Genomic DNA, 21,098 nt, shown 5'->3' with positions numbered 1-21,098 from the left:
TCAGCAAAGGAAACAAGTGCTCACTCTCAGCTCTGCCGCACCCTAGGAACTGGCTCTGGAAAGCCGGTCTAAATGTCTGTCTCTTCCCCAGCTCCCATCCTCAAGTTTACCATCTATTTATTCCTTCTCTCCTCCTTTCCTTCCCTTTTGTATTGGAAGGCTAGTCGGGTATATCCAACTGTATCAGTAAGGGTTTTGTTTCAGGATTTTAGCCACAAATTCTTTTATGGTTTAAGGCCAATGTGGATTTGGAACTTTTTTTTTGGGGGGGGGGTTGGAGGTAGGGTCTCACTGTAGCTCAGGGTGACCTGGAATTCACTATGTAGTTTCAGGGTAGCCTCGAACTCACAGTGATCCTCCTACCTCTGCCTCCCGAGTGCTGGGATTAAAGGTGTGTGCCACCATGCCCGCCAAGCTTGGATTTGGAACTTTTAACACAGCCATGTAAGGGAATAGGCTAAACATCACCCTGAGCTCTCTTTTCTCCAAGTTAGCAAATTTGCTTTTCACCTATAATGACTCAACTAGGGATTATATTATTGCTAAGATAAAGATTTCTAATTACGGTATCATTCAAATTATTCACTCAAAGTTTATAGGCATTCTCATGAAATGATAACAAAAATAATAGTACTTTACTTAAAAATACTGTGTCTGGTATATAATAACAGAATCAAACAGCATGTAGAAATGAGTTAATTGTTCCCATTTCCTTTCTGTTCTTCCCTACCCACTATCTAAGAAAATCGCCCATCAGATTGCAAAGACGACAAGTGATGTGCCCTTTTTAACGTTTAGTCCTCTGGAAAGGATTTTTCATTTGAGAATTTAATGTGATTTTCTTTCAATCAACCATTACATTGTTAAAGAAAAACATCAAAGCAAATGTGTATATTTTCTTTGCCCTGGAATCATAACATTTCCATTTTTTTTGAATAATCATGTTTCCTTTTAAATGCCTGTTCACACATGATGGGCCCATATCTAGCAAGTTAACTGGTCTATAGATGATTAATGTGCTCCTCTTAATTCACTGTCAGAATTAGGAAGTGAAGTATAGAAAAGTTTGAAAACCCCCACAGAAGTCAGAACATGAAACAGTCAACAAAAGAGGAAAATAATATTTCACGTTACTCTATTTCAACAATCTCTGTAAACATCTTGACAAAGCCTTCTATTGATCAGTTTAGGACGCCATTCTCCTCCAGAGAAAACTAGTAATAAAATGAATGCCATTAAGGGCTCAGGGACCCCGTCACAATATACCACATGTGACAGATCCCTCTGTGCTCCAAATGTCCCACATTTATAAATAAAAATTCTCTTGTCCTCTTCCTAAAATCGTTCTTTGCTATAAAATCATATCAGTGTGATTTTATAGCTCAAATCCTTATCTTGTTCTCATTTATACATTTGCCTCCTGCCTCCATTCTGGCAAGGGTGATACATTTATATCTTCACTTTGAGTTTAGAGACAGCAGAGAGAATTGGATTAACACACCAGGGGCCTTGACAAGGCCACAGTGCCTCACACTGTTCCTGTACACTGCTTTCCATTACAGAACAGAGCTTGTCCTTGGCAAAGTTATCTATTTATTTCTCACTTTTGGGTACCTAGGCGGCTTTATGATACCCTATTACCAGAGTTCTATCAGATAAAAATAAAAAATAAAAATAAAAGCTAAGCCAGAAGAAACAAACAGGCCTTGTTGTCCCAAAAACGTGTTGTTATCAATCAACATGGATAATCATTATTTTATAGATGAGCATAAACACTGTGAATATAAGTTTCTTTGCATTGATCTTAGAATAAAGAATAAGAGCCTATGGTCAGTAGAGGTCATGGTTCAAATCCAACAGCTCTTGGCTAATTATATTTACCCAAGGAAGAGCAATTTATTCTTTGAGCACTGTTTCTACTTTTGGGGGTTTCTTGTTTTTTGTTTTTTTTTTTTTTTTTGAGGTAGGGACTCACTGTAGCCCAGGCTGACCTGAAAATCACTCTGTAGTCTTGGGGTGGCCTCGAACTCATGGTGATCCTCCTACCTCTGCCTCCCGAGTGCTGGAATTAAAAGTATTTCCAAAGCCAGATGTGGTGGTGCATACCTTTAATCCCAGCACTCGGGAGGCAGAGGTAGGAGGATCACCATGAGTTCGAGGCCACCCCGAGACTACAGAGTGATTTCCAGGTCAGCCTGAACTACACTGAGATCCTACCTCGAGAGATACAAAGATGAGAGAGAGGGAGAGACAGAGAGAGACAGAGTTAGTGTGCCATAACCTCCAGTCACTGCAAACGATTTCCAGGTGGATGCATCATTGTACATCTGGCATTACGTGTGTACTGGGGAATCAAACCGGTGTTGTTAGGCTTTGCAGGCAAGTGCCTTAACCACTGAGCATTCTCTCCAGCCCCTGTTTCCACTTTTTTTTTTTTTTTTTTTTAACAAGGCAGGGATCACAGCAATAATAACATCTTGCTGGTTTCAGGTACAAGCGAGGGAGAGCATGTGAAATGAAATCTAAAGCTGTTTTGGAAATATTTTGGTATCAGATAAGCCTAAGCTATCTTTCTACAGGGTTCACTGGCACTGTCTCCTGGAAAAAATGGCCTTAACAAGACAAATGTCTGAGTACTTTCTCTTTGGAAGAGGAGAACATTAAACCATGTAATTAGACTTCCATAGGTTTTGCCCCCATCCTAAAACTCACTTCCTGCTGATAGTTGAATGACCCAAGAGCAGTTCTCAATTGCTGATGGTAGAAGCTGCTGAAGTGACCAGTCAAACCCCTGCTAATCATGGTACATTTCACGGCCGGAACAGACTTTACTCTCATAAATCCTGGCTTCGGGAAACATCGCCCTCAGCAGCGAAAGAGAATTCTCACCTGGCACGGCATTCCCTGTGGGATCCGCTGACACTCTCCGGAAAAGCATTTTAGAATTGATCGCACATAGTCCTGACAATCGGCAGCGTGGAGCATTAGTAAGGTGAAGTGGTTTCTTTGTAGCTCCAAACAGCCAACATGCTATTTTTTCTGTTCTATACCCTATACTCACTCTTCACAGGGGACTTGGCTCATCTGGATGTCACGCAAAGCCATTGCGTCCGCCCGCACTCTCTCCTCCCTCGCCACTCCTTCGGCCCACCTTCAGTCTTGCCTGTCCTTTGCAAACTTCTAAGCACGTCAGCTTAGGTTGTGCATAAAGGGAGACTTTTTACTGCGTGTGTCGCCCAGCCCTGCAGTTCAGTAACTCTCACACTATTATTTCCAGGAGAAAGTGAGTAAGTGCTGACAAAGCAGCTGGAAGGAACTGTTTTCTCTTTCACTGTGAAGAGAGCAATCTCCAAGGACAGCAGAGAGGAGAAGAGGTGACTTTTTTTAAAATTTTTCTTCTGTTGTGTGGTCATCAGGCGGGTCATGTGGGCTTCTCTTGCTCTAAGTGGAAAGGAAGGAACTATAGCTCACAAGTCTCCAGACAGTTGTCTTTGACTTCAAAATCTTTTCTGATGTCATAACTTTAATTATCCTCATGCTTTGAAAGCAAGGGATGTGGATGTTTCAACATTTCATAACGAAGCAATCTCTGGGTAGTTATTTAAAAATGTGACGCTGTGAGAGTGGCAGGATGTCGTTCAAGAAAGCTCAAATCTTGCATTAATAATTTGAAGCTTGCCATACTTTAAAAAACATATTTGTTCACTGTAGACTATTGAAAATTTCTTTGCTTTTATTGAAAACATCAGAGACTGTCATACACACCTGTATTAATTCAACTACAAACAAAAATGACAATAAATTTAGACATGGTCAAAGAAAAATATTATTGCTCCAACTGTGGCTATGTTCCTTTCATAGCAATAAGTTTGGCTTTAGGTGGTAGTGCATCCTGAAAGACAGAAAGGTAACAAGCATCTCGCTGTAAGGTCACTGGGGATCTCAGGAAGAGAAACTCTTAAATGTGGGGACGTTTCCTCATACAAGGGAACGAAAGATAAACTCCTCAGGCAGCTTCCAGACCACATGATTTAATTTGCTTCAATCCTGTCCTCTCTAGGCAAGAATTTGAATCATTGTAATTGAAGTCTTTGAGACATATGAAGTTATATGAGCCCGGCCTCAGCACAGATGAAAGACACATACCAAATCTGTAACAAACCTCCAAATTCATCAATCACCTATCTATCATCTATGAAGATATGAATGTCTGTTGGTTTATATGCCTGCACTCATCATTTTGGGGTCTGTAAATCTATATCTGTGTATTTGTCATCTATCTATCTGTGTATGTATCCGTTGAGGTGTGTATGAATGTATGCATGTATGTGTCATCCTTGCATCTGTGTATATATGTACATATGCATCCATTTGTTGGTATCTGTGTATCTATAATCTATGTGTGTATTTAAATATATTTGTATCTATCTTTCACCTTTCTGTCTATTCATCAGTCTATTTATCTATCTATCTATCGCGTATCTATCAACTATCATCTACTGGTTTATTTGGGTCAGGTTTTTGCTGTACTGCCCGGGCTGGAATTGAATTCGAGATCCTCCACACTCTGCCACCCTCGTATTAGGTGACAGGCATGTGCTTGGATTAAACTTCTAAGCTTAAATGGTTCAATGCCTTCCTGCTTGATTAATTGTTTTTTTTTTTAAAAAGAATAGATTCATGTTCTTGCCTTTCTTATTTTCATCTCTAGGGTGACTTATGATGAAGGCAGTTGGGACTTTTCTTTGTAGAGTTCTTACCCCTGTCTGAGCCCCCATAGGTGAGCACCCCTCTGTTCCTCTAGGGCCCCAGGTTGTGGCCACCCCTTCTTCTCAGCTGGAGGCTGTGGTCTGGGATTCATGTGGTGACCATGGCTCCATCCCCTCTTGTCAGCGGAATGACTGCTTGTCTCCACCTCTCATTGTTATAGCAGGCGGCATGCACAGGACTTTCCCATCCGAGAGCTTTGAGTGCGCACAGCTTACAGCTGTTGGGGAAGCAGGGTGATGATAATGGTCCATGGCAGGTGGCTGAGGATGGAGGGAAAGGGGAGGACAGCCTCATCGTGATCTGAAACGTCACCAGCCTGAGGCAGTAAGAGAAGGAGGCTTACACAAAAGCTACTGGCTTCAGTCCTCCGTACCTCTGTGATCTTGGGAACACTACTTGATGTCCCCTTTGCTTCTGTTGTTCATGGGGATCGTGTAAGTTTCTGCCTGGCAGTTCAATATGAAGGGAACTAGCCTTCTTCTGATTGTTTGCCTGCTTGTTTTCTGGAGGTAGGATCTCATCCAGCTGGGGCTGACCCAGCACTCACTCTATAGTCCCAGGCTGGCCTCAGAACCATGGTGATCCTCCTACCTCCTGCCTCCCAAGTGCCGGGATTAAAGGCATACGCCACCATACCTGGATGGAACTAACCTTCCTGTTGGTATGAAATTAGCACTCTCTGAAAGCCCGTTTGACATGTAACCTTCCAAAGTCATGTGTGCTCGTGGAATTACACCTCCTTTTTTAAAAATCTATAGTAATATAGACTTGGGCAACATTTCTCCTTTAAAAAAACGGGCCAACCATTGCTTTACATAATTTCATTCATGAATCCTGCTCTTATTTTCTTTCATAGCAGGAAAGGACCCACACTCATACATATTGACTTGAAAATACCTGAAGGCAATTATCCTTGTTTTAGGAGTTTTTAGCCTTCTAGGATAAATTTACCCAGCCGTGTCAAAAGAAAAATGTCAAATCCTGAAGCCTCGTTTTTCCGCTCTTCCCCTACCTCTGTATAACACTCTGCGTATCGGAGCCTTATCGAAGACTATTACCACGAATACCCGCCGTGTGCTTAGGAGTGCAAAGTGTAGCCAGACTTCCACTTATCGATGAACTCTAAGAGCTTATTGGCTTTTCAGCTCTCCTGGCACACTGATGACACAAAGTGAATTTTAAGCTTCTTAAACTTCTCGAGTTTTCACATCCTTGCATATCTTGCATTTGTGCAATTGATTTTTTTGAACTTACAAACTACATTTATATTCACCTTGGAAAAAGTGCATTCATTAAATTTAGTAGCTTCAGCTCCATAATGTTAGCATGCTGGGTATTTTTAGATCTCAGACTTAATTTGTTCGATATCGTACATGTTCCCTTTATGTCACCGTCAAAAGTTACAAGTATGCCAAACATTTTTTTATTGCTCATACATAAGCATTATATATATGTGTATATCTATATAACTAGTTTGCTCATAGTAATAATTGTTTAGTAAATAAATATTTGGTTCATATCTTGTTAATTTTATCTTAACTGTGACCCAAAGATCTTATTTTTAAATTTTTTATTTTTATTTATTTATTTGATAGTGACAGACAGAGAGAGACAGAGACAGAGAGAAAGAGAGAATGGGTGTGCCAGGGCCTCCAGCCACTGCAAACAAATTCCAGATGCATGCGCCCCCTTGTGCATCTGGCTAATGTGGGTCCTAGAAAATCAAGCCTTGAACTGGGGTCGTTAGGCTTCACAGGCAAGTGCTTAATGATTAAGTCATCTCTCCAACTCAAGATCTTATTTTTAAACATTAGAACATTACTTGTTATTATTGCATTATTCAATTATTATTACTTAACCCTAGATTGAAAATGATTGCTCAGAACTTTATGGAGCCATGCCTTTTTATGATGTCATTTACGAAAATGAGGTTCCCAACTTCTCATTAAATATAATGAATAAAAACTTAATTTAATTCTTCTCCTTTCTGAAAATGAGTTTAAGTGATAAATAGAAGAAAAGGTTTAAGCCAGTAAGGACAAAGGGAATGAGAGTGGAGATGTGTCAGTAAATCTGTAGAATATAAAACAGTGGATGAACGAAAGAGGCAGTTCTGGGCAGAGGATACTGAAACCGTGCTGTTTACAGACATGGTTGTCCTTGAGAGACGACCTCATTACTGCTGCAGAATATCCCAGAAAGGCTCCTGATAGTCCAGAGTGCTGTGCGTGAGGCTGGGGCTGGGAGGCAGGGGTGCTGAACTCAGCAGAAGACCCGGTTATTTTCTCCCTCCTCACCATCATGGTGGTCATTCCCATCTCTCTGATGCTGGACTTGCCTTGGTTCCTCCTCCTGCACATACACCCCCGCACATATGCATAGTGATAATATATGTCTCCTGGAGACCACAACTTCCAAAACTCTTCCTTGGGAAGGGATGGCAGCAGAATGGACTTAGATTTGGGAATGCCTTTGGCAGACCGGGTGGAGGTGGAGTGTTATACTGAAAACAGAATGCCAGTGAGATGGTCCTAACAGTCAGGTATTTTCCACCACCAAACAAACAAACAAATAAAATCCTCGTTTGTAATTTTAGGATTTTGTTTTTGTTTTGCTTTTGCTTGGATATGAATGTTGCAATGAGGTTTCTATTTCCAGGTAGTTTTAGATGCTCCACTCTAAAACAATAACTGTCCATTGAGATTTTCAGTGCTGTGAATAGTTGTAGGGATGAAATAAACATTATAGAAATGTGAACACAGTATAATATTATAAAGGCCATGAGTAGAGAGGGTGGGGAGGGAGAGGGAGAACAGTATGTAAAGAAAGAAGAAAAGAAATATAAGGGCCGGGCATGGTGGCTCACACCTTTAATCCCAGCACTTGGGAGGCAGAGGTAGGAGGATCGCCGTGAGTTTGGGGCCACCCTGAGACTCCATAGTGAATTCCAGGTCAGCCTGGGCTAGAGTGAGATCCTACCTTGAAAAACCAAAAACAAACAAAAAAGAAATAGAGACAGGGAAGAAGTAATCCATAAAAAAGAAATGACACAAATATAAGCAAAGTTTCAAGCATTTCTATATGTTTATATTTTCCTAGAGATGATAATATATATTGATCTCATATGCCATCAAAAGAAAAACAAAACATAGAAAGAACTCTTGCAAATATACAAGCATGTATCAGTTTTAAAATGAAGGTAAGAAGAAAACATTGTAGAACAGAAGATAAAAACCCAACACAACTTATTTTGACAGTTAATTTCTGTTGTCAAGTTGATTGGAGCAGGAATCAAGTAAGAATCATTCTTGGACAGGCCTTTGAGGGCATTCCCAGGAAGGACTTACTGAGGGGGCAGATGTTCTTCCAGAACAGGCAAACCTTTGGTGGCAGTCTATATATAAAAAAGGTCCTTTTGTGAGGATGTCCTTGAATAACAGTTGACATATAAGAAGCACACAATATACCTGCTACTTTTTAATATAGTTTATTCTATTTTAATATTTGCATCTTCTATGACATACATCCAAGATCTTATTCCAAGATGGCAGCTAGTTAGTAGTAGATTAACCCAGGTTTGCACAGTCAAAAGTTGTGAATGTGTGTGATGAGGAGATGGGCTTAACCTCACATCACTGATCTTTTAAGACTCTTTTTAGACAATACGGAGTGTCTATTTTTGGAATACTGGGAAAATTTTCTTCTATATAAGAGCACTTTTAGTAATTTTTTAAAAATAGTTTCTTTCACTTATACTAACAAGAAACTCAGAAGCAGTTAGCAGACTACACACACAGAGAGAAAACAATCTCTACTGCCTAATCCTACATGTAACTTTCCAGAAATATTGACAAAACCAGTAGGTATCCCACTGTCATTCCACTTTCTGAACTTACTGAAATACCCAAAGTTAACTTCCAAAGCAAGCCATGGAGGAGTTTAGATCTAATCTAAGAAAACTGTGAGCTATGCCTAACACCATGCTGACTAGTCATCAATGTTAATTTAGTTCTAAATAAGTCTGAGGTCTTAGGTAAGTTATACATTCTTTGTTTCCTCAAGGCAAAGTAAAATACTTAACCCCTTTTCTAGTTTGACTATTCAACAATTTTATGTTGACAAGTGGAAAGTAGCAAGTAATTTCTTTCAATTTGCTATGTGTGATTTTTAAACATGATGTTTGGTTCATTAACATATTGCTAAAACTTAACCTTATGACTCAATGAAATTCCAACCCGAGGGAGGGTGAATTATGAAGACATGGAAAGGGAAAGGAGCCTCTTAGCCAGGCGCTTGATTGAAGCCCCTTGCCACCTGAGAAGCAAGAATTCTAGCACAATCAACATCTGTTTTGAAGGTTATTGACATAAAATAATATGCTTTTCACATATAGATAGTTTATGTTAAAATAGTAATGAACCAGGCTTAAGGCCTAGATGTATATGACCTTGTGTAGGCCCTCATTACTCTTCCTGAACATTTTCTGAGACTCTCAACTAGACTGTGAACTTGGTTTACAACGCACATACCCTTCCTGCGCCCTAGTGACCTTATTGATTGTAATCCTGTGAGGTGTTCCTTAGGAACCACTCTGTGACCTCAGTTAGGTCTCTTTACAACTCATTGCAGATAATAACTTCATAGCCCATCAACATTATATATATATATATATATATATATATATATATATATGGTATTATGTTTCTAAGCATCTCTCTCAACTCCAGTGCTTACAGTCTATAATAAAATATATTTAGGGCTGGAGAGGTGGCCTAATGGTTAAGGTGCTTGCCTGCAAAGCTAAAGGACCCAGGTTTGATTTCCCTGGGACTCACATAAGCCAGATGCACAAGGTGGTGCAGGTGTCTGGAGTTCTTTTGCAGCTGCTGAAGCCCTGGCAGGTCTCGCTCTTTCTCTGCCTCTTTCTCTCTCAAATGAATAAATAATAAAAAAAATATAAAGACTTACAACTTTTGTTTTGTTTTGTTTTTTTGAGGTAGGGTCTCACTCTAGCCCAGGCTGACCTGGAATTCACTATGGAGTCTCAGGGTGGCCTTGAACTCATGGCAATCCTCCTACCTCTACCTCCCGAGTGCTGGGATTAAAGGTGTGTGCCACTATGCCTGGCTCAAGACTTACAACTTTTAAAAATATTTTATTTTATTTTGAGAGTGAGACACAGAGAGAGAATGGATGCTCCAGGGCCTTTCAGCTTCTGTGAGCAAACTCCAGACGCGTATGCCCCCTTATGGCCAAGTCCTACATTGCATGTTGAGTCTGGCAGAGGATTCCAACAGGAGTCCTTTGGCTTCTTAGGCCCTAAAATCTTTTTTTTTTTTTAATTCAATGTAATTTATTTATACACAAAAGTAATCAAAGGCTGCAAAGAAAATAATGACTCACTCTTCACATAATCACATAGTGCATTTCACTTTTGATTCATCACACAGCAGATTTAACAACAACAACAACAACAACAACAAAAGTCTTTTTAATAAAACTCCAACTCTGCTTCATCCCAGCTATGCTTCACATTCTTTCCTGCATCAAAGCTATGAATCCTGGATTGCCTGAATTGAGGCCCCTAAAAGATTAAGGGAATCCCTTGAGGCTACTGAGAGTGACTGTTTGGAACTCTGCCCCTGACCACCCCCTATCTCCTAGCAAAACTTAATTATTGGGTAAGACTGAATAGCACTGAAGTCCCAAATCCTGTCACCTGCAATGTGTGAATGTGATTTTTCACGCTACCAACGTGTTCCATACGCCATATGGAAGCAGATCTGCACACTGGGCATAGTGGGGAAGAACTAGTGTTTGTCAGCGTGACAGCCTTCCACAGGGTGGGATACCCTTGGCAACTGTTTCCTAAACGTTCCAGTCCACTCATTTCGTTTTCCTCTTGGGCCTTGGCTTAATGCTCGTTTTTCTATATGCACATGGTGGGATAATCAGGGAAGATGTGACAGCGTTACGAGGCATAATCGCGGCGCAGTCAGCATTTGTAAAGGGAGGCTAAGGAAAAACCTCGTGAAACATTTAGACGAATGAGTAGCCCTCTAGCCGGCTTCAATATTTATTCCTCAAGAGCAAAACTTATAGCACAGCTCCCATTAAAATTTCCTGTGAGCACCTTATATATTAGGTAGTATAAAAACACAGTATTTTCTTATACTTTAAATTGTTATGAATATAAATACATATTATTGTAAATAGACTGTGGAAATTGACTGCATTTATCAAGGAGAGAAATCACATAACAATAACCTCCTATTATGATGGTTGTGTAGGAAAGAACATCGTATGTTACTGTGGTTAGTGAGCAAAAAAACGTATTTAGCCATGGAAGATAAGCCAAGTCATAGATGCGAGTTATGGAGAGGAAGCGCCTGCTCTGCTCCCTTGATAAATGTTGTGGTGAAAGTGTATAACGTGTCTTCATGAGCAGGCCCAACTCATTGCCGGCACATTCTGTGTTAACATTTTAAGATTGTCATTTAAGTCATCAGGATTTCCAAGGAGATCCGGAAGCATGTAGGTATTTACCAACGAGAACTTGTAGTCTGTGGGGTCAAAGGCTGGGGCCACAGCAGAAAGTCTCAGAAGGATCTCGCAAGTGCCTGCCTGCCCTGGGTTGGGATTACTTCCTTCTATCATTGTGCCAGTACTTAGTCTTTATTATTAATTACTAACATATCATAGACAAGATGCATAAGCCTCACGTAGGAAGTCAGAGAAACAGGTAGCTGATCCCTTGTGATTTCTGTGATATAATGTCACATTCACAAGATATGATTCTTGCCTGATTTATTTTGTGTATGATGTGAATGCAGTTTGCCAACTGAAGAATAGTGTCCCTTATGACCTGGTGGCTAACTCAGGGATAATTGGACTTCAGAGCTTTCCTTCAAACTTCAGAGAATTGTAGTGATGCTGTGAAAACCTAATGGGCCCAGAGATCGTGGCACTGAATGAGGGGGGGAAAGCCATCCCTGTAAGCCGTTGACTCTGTGATTCTGGACCAGATACTTAGGGTCTCTCGATCCCAAGTGTGTGTTGACACTGTGATTCTCCATCTTGGCTGCACTTCTCAATTGCCACAGAACCATGTAAATGCTGCCCCTGTTTGCTGTCCCCTTCCAAACCAGTAGGTGAAAATCTCTGCCAGGGAAGCTTGGGCTTACATATATTTTTATAACCTCTCTCAGGGCTTTCATGCAAGTGAGATTCATGCAAGTATGCTGCCTCTTCTGGTCATCCTCTACAAACTACAGATGAGTGCTGGCAGAAACCCAGATGCCTTGCCTTCTTTGATTTCTGCTGCTAAGTCGTTTGCTTTTTTTTTTTTTTTTTAATTTTTATTTATTTATTTGAGAGCGACAGAGACAGAGAGAAAGACAGATAGAGGGAGAGAGAGAGAATGGGCGCGCCAGGGCTTCCAGCCTCTGCAAACGAACTCCAGACGCGTGCGCCCCCTTGTGCATCTGGCTAACGTGGGACCTGGGGAACTGAGCCTTGAACCGGGGTCCTTAGGCTTCACAGGCAAGCGCTTAACCGCTACGCCATCTCTCCAGCCCTCGTTTGCTTTTTAATTCCATATATATGTGGAATTTTTTTGCCATGCTACAGATGGAAGCCAGGGCCTTAGACATAATATCCAGTGACTCTAACACTTTGTGTTTTCATTTTATCCTGAAATTCTTAATTCTTAATTAACAAATAAATTTTCCTGATGTGCAGCAGTATCAACATAAAGGTGTTGTAAAATGTTTTTTATACTGCCTATTGAACCAGGATTTCATGCATGCTAAGTAGGTGTTCTACTGAACGCTAACCCCAGGCTTCTTTTTCCTTTGTAGCCCAGACAGGGTCTAAACTTGTAAGCCTCCTGCAGCAGCCTCGCAAGTGGATCGAATTGTGCGCATGTGCCGCTAGACCCACTTGGATTGCACTTTAACTTTATTTTATTTTATTTTCACATGAAGGAAGACTTTTAAATTTTCCTCAGTTTCCAGAACAGAGCTCAGTCTAAGATAAGAGATAGTTATCTGGCAAACGTACAGGGCTGGACATCATTCTGTATGGCTATCCTCCTTAAAAGGAAAAAAAAAAAAAAACATCATTTATGTGTTTACTTATATACAGAGAAAGGCGGGGGGGGGGGAGAGGGAGAGAGAAAGAATGAGAAAGAGAAAATGAGTGCCCCAGTTCCTACGACCAAATGAACTCCAAGTGCAGGCACCACTTGGTGAATGGCTTTATGTGGGTACTGTAGATTTGAGCCAGGGCTATTTGGCTTTTCATATAAGCACGTTTAACCACCGAGTTAGAGTCTCACTCTAGCCGAGGCTGACCTGGAATTCACTCTGTATTCTCAGGGTGAGTGCTGGGATCAAAGGCGTGCGCCACCACACCTGGCTTACTGAGTCATTTCTAAAAGCTCATGTGTGGTTATTTCCTGAGTCTTCTGATGAAGACAATTTTGAAGGAAAAAAAAAATGTTGTTATTTGGTAGAATAATTATTTCCTTTTGGAAAGCCTTTCTTGTATTTTTGTTGAGTTTTTCTTAATATTTTTATTTATTTGTTTACGAGTAGAAAGAGGGGGAGGTAAATAAACATATAGACAATCGATTGATACATAGATAGATAGACAATAGATGGATAGAAAATAGATAGAGGATGGGCACGCCAGGACCTCGTACCACTGCAAATGCCCTTCAGGTGTGCCTGTGCCACCTTGGGCACCCGGCTTTACGTGTGTGCTGGGGCATTGCCAGCAGTGCCTTTAACCACTGAGCCATCTCTCCAGCCCACTTTTTTATATTTTTTTAAAATTATTTATTTATTTATTTATTTGAGAGCGACAGACACAGAGAGAAAGACAGATAGAGGGACAGAGAGGGAATGGGCGCGCCAGGGCTTCCAGCCTCTGCAAACGAACTCCAGACGCGTGCGCCCCCTTGTGCATCTGGCTAACGTGGGACCTGGGGAACCGAGCCTCGAACCGGGGTCCATAGGCTTCATAGGCGAGCGCTTAACCGCTAAGCCATCTCTCCAGCCCACATTTTTATATTTTTAAAGAAATGAGTAACTTCTTTTATGAACTGTGTTGATGGAGCCCACAAAGGCCAGGCAGGAAGGGAAGCTCCATTCTTCCCCTTTGAGAAACCTGGGGGCACTTGCCCCTCTCTATTCAGATGCTGAGTGTGAGGTGACTCTCAATAAAACTGCTTTCAGCACCCATCTCCAGAGATTAGCCAGTTGCCATGAAGCTGTGATTGGTGAATAAAACATCACTATCTGATGCGCTGCTCAAATTGACACCTGATGGATAGATTGTTTCCCCCCTCTATGTCATTACTTATAAAATTCTTGCAGGTAAAAATCCTAATTAAGAACTCATTTTCTTTCTTATTTTTGCTTATACTTACCAAATGTACTGCGAGCAGTCATCAGCAACTTCATTTACCTCTTTAGAGCTCACAGTGAATGAGCCTAAATTAATTGATTGTAAATTCCTTAACTCCATGTAGTACATTTCTCATTCTTTTCTACTCCTCTAACAAGAGTTGAGAATTTGACTCATGGGGCTGTCTTGTCATTACCAGCAAACTGTTAAGTACAGCCATCCAGTCCTACATTGCTTCTATGCCTCTGGGAAGTTTCTAGGAAGGACAAAGTTTCATTCATTAAATATCTGATTAACTTGGAAGATAAATAGGATTGTGTCTGGACATCCCCTTGAGAGATTCACGTATTTATTGCCTCAACCACCCTCCAGTGCTTTTCTGGGGAATCAGAAAAAGAAATGCAATTTGGCAGCCCTCTCTCTTGGTTCTATAACCACTCATAGAGTTAGGTAATTAATTATCTTATTCCTGTATTAAGTATGTATGAATGTGTTCTATGTGTTGTCCGAAGTCCTAGGAGTGAGACATAAACAAGACAAATAGTGTTCCAGGATTCCGACGATGGAGGTCAGGTACCAAATACTCCAGAAGAAACGAAAGAATGCAGGGATGCTATAAGCAGAATGGGGAAAGTGTTATGTCATTCATACAGTAATCACAGAGCTCCCTGCTCACCCAGTGATGTCTGAGAGTGCTTGACATCACTCAAGTTAGCGTCTCTGGGAAGACTTTCAGTGTAATCGTGACAGAGTGTAAAGACCCTGAGGCAGAAGGGTCTGTGGTGTGCTTAGGAACCAGCAAGGCAGCTGGCATGACCAGAACACAGGGACAACAAGCCCGGTTTCAGAAGAGAACGTTAAATGTTCGGTGACAGGTAGGCAGTTGAGATCCTGCAGCTGGGCTGGAGAGATGTCTTCCCATTTAAGGAACTTGGCTGCAAAGCCTAAGGACCCAGGTTGGATTCTCCAGTACCCACATGAGCCAGAGGCTATCATACAAGGTATCTTATGTGTCTGGATTCCTTTGCAATGGCTAGAGCCCCCCCAACCCCCCCACAGCATGCTGATTGCTTCTCTGTATTTGCCTTTCTCTCTTTCTATAAGAGGCTTGCCTTGTATTCTGAATGCTCTGAGAGGCTTCTGAGGAGACCCCCACACCCGTCTTCGAGAATCAGATGGCCTCCATATGGGGAAGGAACTGTGCTGTCAAGCTCTTGGGCAAGGCAGCCTGGTGGAAGGCTTCTTTTCCAGTTTAGCTAAGAGGCTGTAATGGCATCACATGGGATAGCGCATTGGATGGTGGTGGCAAGTGACACGATTCTGACTGTATTCACGGAAGGCTTGGGTTTGGTATGAGAAAGGATGACTCAGCTTTTCGGGAGGTCGCCGTCAGGAACTCCAGTGCAGATGTAGTTCAAGCTTGGCCATGAGAGAAGACAGGTTTCCAACTTTCTGTCAGGGCTGAGGATTATGCTTGGGAATGTTATCAGCCTCAGTTTCATCAGTGACCAGTGGTCATTCTATTTAACACATTAGAGCATCGAATGATGCTATGAACAAAGCAATAAATGTAACTATGCACAAGTGCCATCTTAAAAATTATTTATTTATATTATTATTATTATTTTTGCTTTTTTCAAGGTAGGGTCTTATTCTAGGCCAGGCTGAACAGGAATTCAGCGTATCATCTCAGATTGGCCTCATACTCATTGTAATCCTACCTCGGCTTCCCAAGTGCCAGGACAAAAGGCATGTGCCACCACACCTGGCCTTTTCTTTACATTTTTTTTTATTTAAACCTTGATTTCTGGAGCAGCCTTCTGTGACAAGTCATGTTATGGGAAATCGTGTGGGTGAGACAACTAATTCATGGAGAGTTTTCACAATTTTCTCACGTTCATACAGAACAAGAGCTGAGACTTTAAATCAGAACTCTTTGACAACAAACCCTTCCCCAAACACTACATTAACAACCACAGAGACATAGTGATTTTGATAATACAAATAGCTAATGACATATATCATGTCATCTCAAACCTCTTTCAATTCCTACAGGTTCCTACGGAAGTTGAAATATTATCTTTATTTCAGCAACCACAAAGGAGAGAATCAAACAGATCAAATACACGGTCTGTAGCCCAGCTCGCAGAGCTTGAAGCTGGTGTGAAATTGGGGTCAATGACACAAAGCTGTCTACTTGACTGACGCCAAGGCACATTGCACCAAGGGAGTCAGCGTCCATCTCTCCTGCCTGTGCACAGGGTTGAGTGAAGGACCTCAGGCTGGGTATGGAGACACTCATGAGAACTCCTGGGCCTCCGAGGAAGAGCCGGTGCCAGCATACCTAGAAGGCCAGAGATTAGGCAGGAACCATCCACTTCCTTTCCTGAGCACATTTCTCTGAAGTTAATATTGCAAGATGTTAGCCTGCTTCTTCCTCTATAAACAGAATTTATTGCTTTTTTTTTTCATTGCTTTCATTTTTCAGAGGCGATGAAGTATTTATCAGAAGGCTTGCCTTTGCAATTCATAAGAGCTCTCCTTACACTGATATATCCCATCCTTTCCTTCCCAGAGAAAATGACAGCATGAGGAAGAATCTGGCTTTGTTGCAAGATGCTTATTTTCCCCCAACCCCTTCCCTTTAAAGAAATGAGGGAAAAAATAAATAATCTATTCCAAAGACAAAACTCTGACTGCATTTGGTAGACAAGACAAAGAAAAGTATAATTTATTATCAGATAACAGTGATAGATTAGCTTCCCTTTATTTCACCCAAATCACTATATAACCCCAAGATAAATCCAACTGAATGCTTTTTTTTTTTTTTTCATGGATCTGCTAACTTTTTTCTAACCACCATTTGGGCAAAATAGCAAAGGAATGAAATCAATCCTTTTTAAACTTGCTTTTACAGAAACAGAGATAAGGCAGTCTTGAAGCATCAGTGGGCAAAATTCTTTACAACCCCCTCCGGCATCTGAGATAGGGAAAAATCCTTGTTTCTGATGATGAAATGAAAATTCACATCTCTGAGATGTGGGTATTGGCATGCCTTCTACAGCCCCCAGCGATGTTCAGGAAGCACCCAAAATTCCAGGGTGCAAAGTAGGGTGTCTTGGGGTCTAGAAAATTAGCCACACAGACATCTGTGGAGCACCTTCACTCAGCGTGACAAACATTCACATGTGATAATTTAGCCACAGTTGCCACCAGAAGAGCAAGCCTTGTCACTCCCCTTTCAGTCCGGGATGGGGAAGTGAGCCCCATATGGTATCTGCCATGGTCTAATGTGTCCTCTAAGATCCCATGCGTGAAAGGCTTGGCTTCCAATCTCAGGTGATCCTGAGAGGTCCCTTTAACAGACAGGGGAAAACGGGACATTTTTCTGTCCCTGGAAAGGAATATTGGAGGAGTCCAGGCCCTTTCTCTCCTTTCGCTTCCCAGAAGCTGTAAGCTGACAGCAAAACCGAGCCAAAATAAACCTTATCTCTTTAAGTTGGCTTTACCTGTTTTTTTTTTTTTTTCAATAGTATAGAGAATGAAGAGCCTATGAACATGATGCTGAGCATCTAATATCAAATCTAGGAAGGTGCTGGTGTAGCTATGACCACATCTGCTCAGTGGCCGTGCATGTCCACTATGTATTGTGAGCTCTCTCCTTCACATCACCAACCTGTAACGCCTCCTCTGGAAAACAGAGGGTGTATTTTCTCAAAGATTTTTAATCTTAATTAATACATATAGAGCACTAGTGTGATACCTAATATATTGTAAAAGGATCTATATTGTAACTACATATATTATATATAATATGTATGGATGTATGTGTGTCTGTATATATGTATGTATTTATCTTATATGTATTTTTCCTTTCCTGAGTGATCCTCTTATATTTTTATATGACACAGACCTATCTGAGTAGAAAACTAAAGAGCAAGCTATCAGAATTCCTAATTGTCTCTCTCTCATTCCATATATATACATATATATATATATAATTTTGTTTGTGTTTTTATGAAAGAAAGAAAAGAAAAGAGAGAATTGGTGCTCCAGGGCCTCTGCCATTACAATCAACCTTCAGACATGTGCACCATCATGTGCGATCTTAAACACTTGAGAGACCTTGCATGCTTATGTCACCTCATTCATCTGGCTTACATGGGATCTAGAAAGTCAAACTTGTGTCCTTAGGCTTTGCAGTCAAGTGTCTTAACCACTAAGCCATCTCTCCAGCCCAATTTTAAAATATATTTTTATTATTTATTTTCAAGGAGAGGGAGAGAGAGAGAGAGAGATAAAGAAAGAGAGAATACGTATGGGTATGCCAGGACCTATTGCCATTGCAAAAGAACTCCAGACTTATGTGCTGCTTTGTACATCGGGCTTACATGGGTACAGTGAAATTGAACCTGTGCCAAGCTTTCAAGCAAACACCGTTAAACACTGATCTATCTCTCCAGCTCCATTTGCTCATTTTTCGTTGTTATTGTTGAGGTGGGATCTCACTATAGACCCAGGCTGGCATCAAATTCACAAGAATCCTCTTGCCTCAGCCTTCTGAGTGCTGGGATTAAAGATCTGCATCATCATTCTTTGGCCTAACACTGCGTTGTCAGTAAAAAGTAGAAAGTTTATGTTTTTAACTATATGTGTGTGTGTGTGTGTGTGTGTGTGTATGTGTGTGTGTGTGTGTGTATAATATGTCATATCATATATGTATACATGCATTTCTAAAATTTAAAGATTTTATTTACTACACATTGTAAGCAGGTTGTTCTCTAATAAAATTTTAACTGATATATTTATACATATGCACACACACACACACACACATATCACACTTAAAATGCATATATATAGAATGTTTTCTATGGATGTATAAAGGATATTTGCTTTTAAAAATTAATTGTCTTTGGGGCTTAAGACATGGCTGAGCAGTTAAGGCGCATCCCTGTGAAGCCTAAGGACCCAGGTTCTATTCTCCCCGTCCCATATAAGCCAGATGTACATGGTGGCACATGCATCTGGAGTTCGTTTGCAGTGGCTAGAGGTCCTGGAGCACTCATTCTCTTATCTCCCTCTCTCTGTCTCTAATAAATAAATAAATAAAAATAAATCTTTTTTAAAAAATTAATTGGACTGGGTGATTGTGGGGCTGGAAAATACTCAGGCATGAGCTGAAACTGCCCTCCACAGACAGGATTTCTTCTTCAGAAAACTACATTGTTTTTTTCCTCTTAAGTCCTGACAGCTTCCTGGAAGTGGCCCATGCAGGTTTTCAAGGACAATCTCTATGTAATGACAACTGACTTTATGTTAAGCACATCTATCAGAAACCTCACGTCAATACCTAGGTTAGTGTCTGATTAAATGACTTGGCACCACAGTCCAGTCAAGTTGTACATACTGTTGTCAACCACAGCACTGACTTGCTGTCCTGCGCAGCAACAAGAATCTTGACTGCACTGTCTCACAATAGTTCATAATCAAAGACTGAGCATATGAATGCTTCTTTGAAGATCTCCATGGGAGGAAAAGAGAATAGATGGTAGAAGAGCACAGAGCTTGTCCTTAACTCTGCACGTTGTTTTTTTTTGTTGTTGTTGTTTTTTCCCTTAAAAGTAAGTATTGTACTATTTGTTCTTGTTTACTGAATTATTTGCAAAAATCCCTGAATTCAATATTTTCTTGAAAGCAAACACTTGTTACATTATTCATAGTGTTGCTTTATAAAAATAATTAGATTACCTGCTGCCTCTGTCCTCCAGAAGACGGTAGTGCAAACATTTAAGGATTTACAGTGTTTTTTATGCATTTTTTTTTCTGGAATAATGTAGCTTATACTTGGAAAGGAGAGCCAGACCACTTTGAAAGCAATTTGTGGAGCTTGTTTTATGTGATGGGATTGAGATTTAAAAAAAAAATAAAAATGGTGAGCAAAGAAATTCTGTTGACAGGTTGGTCTTTGATAAACCTCAGAAGGAAATGAGGAAACATGCAGGCATTTTTGCAAAACAGCATTTAAGGGAAAGTTTCTCTGATAGACATTTGTACTGTGTGCTTTGGGAGAGATTAGGAAATGTTGTGATAGGGGAATTACTGAATAAACAGCAGTAGTAGACGTTAGAGAAGTAAAGAAAACCAGGCATGGTGGTGCACATCTTTGATCCCCACACTCCTGGAGGCAGAGGTAGGAAGATCACTGTGAGTTCGAGGCCAACCTGAGACTACATAGTAAATTCCAGGTGGATCTGGGCTAGAGTGAGATCCTTCCATGAGAACAAACAAACAAAAAGATGTAAATAAAAACTTAGATTTTGTTTTTGTTTTTGTTTTTCAGTAATTTTTTTGTGACAGACTAGTCTCAAACTTTCTTTGGAGTTTGGCTATCACTTGTTATGTATTGGGTAAAGTTAATGCAGGAAGCAAAGTTGGATCTTATCTGCAACTTGAATTAAATGTACCTCAGCCTGGACTTTCACCACTGAACTGCCTCCAACCTGCCCAGGGCCAGGAGCATGAATAGAATGGTACAATGTTAAGTCTTTGATGTGTAAGATACTTTGTTACAAAGTATGATTTTGATGGTGGATAATGGGTGCACATAATACAATTTTTCCTTTTCCTAAACTATATAGGAAACCAATGGAAAGATTAGAGCACACACTGACATAATCTGCATGATTCTGTTTAACATATACACTTACTCTTTCATTGAAAAAAGTAAAAAAAAAAAAAAAGTCAAATACAGGCAAATTAATGATACAGTTTCTGAAATAATCTGATCAAGACACAAAAGTGATTTGGAACAAAATGAGGGTTGTTGCAGTCAGGTTCGCATTACTGGCAGAAATTACCTGACCACAAGCGGCTTTGGGGGAAAAAGGGGTTTATTTTGTCTTACAGACTCAAGG

The sequence above is a fragment of the Jaculus jaculus genome, chromosome 18 (genome assembly GCF_020740685.1).
Source record: "Jaculus jaculus isolate mJacJac1 chromosome 18, mJacJac1.mat.Y.cur, whole genome shotgun sequence".
In the NCBI taxonomy this organism is placed as follows: Eukaryota; Metazoa; Chordata; class Mammalia; order Rodentia; family Dipodidae; genus Jaculus; species Jaculus jaculus.
This window is presented reverse-complemented; position numbering follows the sequence as displayed.